This window comes from Alexandromys fortis, unplaced genomic scaffold (assembly GCF_014885135.2).
Source record: "Alexandromys fortis isolate MF-2015 unplaced genomic scaffold, M_Fortis_MF-2015_v1.1 scaffold_3014, whole genome shotgun sequence".
Classification (NCBI taxonomy): domain Eukaryota; kingdom Metazoa; phylum Chordata; class Mammalia; order Rodentia; family Cricetidae; genus Alexandromys; species Alexandromys fortis.
In genome coordinates, this window is record NW_026070876.1 from 1 (window position 1) to 3,150 (window position 3,150).

General features: G+C 51.7%; 1 pseudogene; it reads left to right on the top strand.

Annotated features, from left to right (window-relative positions):
* Positions 1-6: 6 nt before the first annotated feature.
* On the top strand, positions 7-3,030 carry LOC126496345 (14-3-3 protein gamma-like; annotated as a pseudogene).
* Positions 3,031-3,150: the final 120 nt, after the last annotated feature.

Sequence of the window (3,150 nt, forward strand, 5' to 3'; positions counted from 1 at the left end):
CTCGCCTGAGCAGCTTGCTTCGTGGGTGCCCTCTGACACACGAGCTCCAAGCCGCCTCTCTCTTTCCCTAAAGCCCTTCAAGGCAGTCTTTGGTTTCCTTCTTTCCAGCCGACCCGCTTCAGCCCAGCGAAGATGGTGGACCGCGAGCAACTGAGGCAGAAAGCCCGGCTGGCCGAGCAGGCAGAGCGCTACGATGATATGGCTGCCATGAAGAACGTGACAGAGTTGAATGAACCGCTGTCCAACGAGGAGCGGAACCTCCTGTCAGTAGCCTACAAGAACGTGGTGGGGAATCGCCGCTCCTCCTGGAGGGTCATCAGCAGCATCGAGCAGAAGACCTCTGCAGACCGCAATGAGATGAAGATAGAGATGGTCCGCGCCTACCGGGGGAAGATCGAGAAGGAGCTGGAGGCCGTGTGCCAGGATGTGCTGAGCCTGCTGGACAACAACCTGATCAAGAATTGCAGCGAGACCCAGTATGAGAGCAAGGTGTTCTACCTGAAGATGAAAGGGGACTATTACCACTACCTGGCTGAAGTGGCCACTGGGGAGAAAAGGGCGACCGTGGTGGAGTCGTCTGAGAAGGCCTACAGCAAAGCCCACGGATCAGCAAGGAGCACGTGCAGCCCACCCACCCCATCCGGCTGGGCCTGGCGCTTAACTACTCCGTTTTCTACTACGAGATCCAGAATGCCCCAGAGCAGGCGTGCCACCTGGCCAAGACCGATGACGCCATCGCCGAGCTCAACACTCTGAACGAGGACTCCTACAAGGACTCCACTCTGATCATGCAGTTGCTCTGAGACAACCTAACGCTCTGGACGAGCGACCAGCAAGATGATGACGGCGGCGAAGGCAACAATTAAGGCCCAGGTGCACGCTGATGCTACTACTGCAGTCTTTTTTTTCCCATGACTTGGAGGTCGGGTGGGGGAGGGGAAAGGAAGGGCTGACCTTCCCAGGGAGAAACCCATGACTGTCCTGTCTTTGATCGCCTCTTTGACATTTTTGCCAAAATACCACTAGTGGAAAGTCAGGCCTGCTGTGCTGGTATCGGAGTAGCAGCCTCACACGGGCACCTGGACTGTTGTGCAGGTTCGTGCAAGTGGAGCTGTCTGCCTTTAGTTTAACTTATTGCTAGACGGTAGCAATAAGATGAGAAGAGAAACCAGAGACGGATGGCCCTCATTCAGTGTGTTCTGTGGTTCCAGGAAGGATTCTTACGTCCATACGCTCTCCTCTTCAGCTCTGTGGCTGTTTTCTCTCTGTTGTGGCTGTGCTGGGTTTTTGTTTTATTTTGTTTTGTTTCCCCTTTCCCCAGGGTGATCTCTACCAGAGAAAGCATAGTTTAAATTGCCCAAGTGGACAGGCTTATTGTGGAAAACACAAGCTTTACTGACGGGTCAGGCCTGGCCCCGAGTCTGAAGTCTGACAGGTTAACAGTATTGACACTAAATTCTAGTTTACAGTATTTCTACATGACAGCCATACACGACATCAAGCCATTGGTTCTGGGTTTTTGTTCGTCAGCTCAGCTTTGCATCCGTATTCCACTGTATCCAGGTTGGTCTGACGGTTCCTTGGCTCCTTCATGCTGAGAATCAGAACTTCCTCTTAGGTGTGGTTAATGGGTGCTTGGCAGATGACTGGCCATGGATACCTTTCTTTCTTTCTTTCTTTCTTTCTTTCTTTCTTTCTTTCTTTTTTTTAAACCCATCACAAACAGAAATTGTTAAGCAGCACACACAGAGAAGATGGAGAAGAATCAGGTCTGTATGTTGTTTCTCATGTTGGTATTTTCAGAGACTCTGCTCTCCAGCAGCCGGGGCTCCTTCCTCAGTCACTGCCTGTCTTGGTTTCTCAGCACTGAGTCTCCCCCGCACCTTGTGCTGGCAGCGTGCAGGTGTCTCGGGGCCACTGGATTAGAGTGTAGGGCTGGGTGGTCATAAAGAAAGAGGAGTGTCAGGTGCAAGCAGCTGAGCCAGCAGGAAACCCACTGGGAAGAGACAGCTTCACTCAAGCCTGTCCAGGGTGGGAGCCCGGTCCCCAGGTCAGTTGTCCTTGTCCCCTTCCCACAGACCAGCACTCCTTCTCCAAGTGCTTGGTGAAGGGTAGCTGATGCTCTCACCAGGGGCAGTGCTCAGTGGGGGCAGTGCTCACCAGGGGCAGTGCTCAGCGGCTGTCTGATCTGAGCTTTCCTGTTTTCCTTTTGAATGAAAGCATAGATGCTGGAGATGGGCTTCTCAGTCGTGAGGTCACTGTACATGTGACATTGACGGAAGCTATGCTGCTATGTCCTACTTAGTCCGTCTCCCTTAGAGTCCTAGGTCCCTCATTCTCACTGTGAATAAGTTACCCAAAAACATGCCTTGTTGCATGGAGAGTGTGCAGTTTGTCTTCTAGAGGATCCATGGTCGCGTGGATTCCCAAGATGGGTAGCACCCCAGACTTGGTTTCCTCGTGTTCAGACAAAGACCTGGCAGCCACCTTTTCTCATACCAAAACCAAGCTTCCACTTATGAAGTGAGTGCCCTAGCAGGATGCTGGTGATGTCCGTCTGCACAGCCCTAGCATGCCTTTCCTCAGAGGCCCCTCCTTTGTTAGTGTGCAAGGACCCACTAACGAGGCCCACGGAAGAACGGCTGGAGGAAGCTTGGCCGCCAGAGCCGCCATGGACAGAGGGATTAGTGGGGCTTTACCTAGTCTGTTTCTGTCTGCAGTGAGCATGTCCTTGTCCCGCCTGTGGTGTTTGGAAATGACCTACTGAAATTGCAAAACCTAGTTTCTCTTTCAGTGTCAGCCTTGACCCTGGCTGCGTTCTAGAAAAATCATGTGAGAGGGTAGAAATGAAGAGGGAAGAGCAGGACCTGATGTTTGAGCTTGGATGGTTTCTTCTCTCCGTTACTGTTGAGAAGCGCACCTGCCTCTGACACTGTCTCCAGTGCGGCGGTTGCTCCTCTGTCCTATTGATACAGTATTTGTGCGTGCTGGTGTTGCATTTCTATGCGGTAGCTTGACATTTATTTATTTATTTTTTTAAATATTTATTTATTTATTATGTATACAACATTCTGTCTGTGTGTATGCCTGCAGGCCAGAAGAGGGCACCAGACGTCATTACAGATGGTTGTGAGCCACCATGTGGTTGCC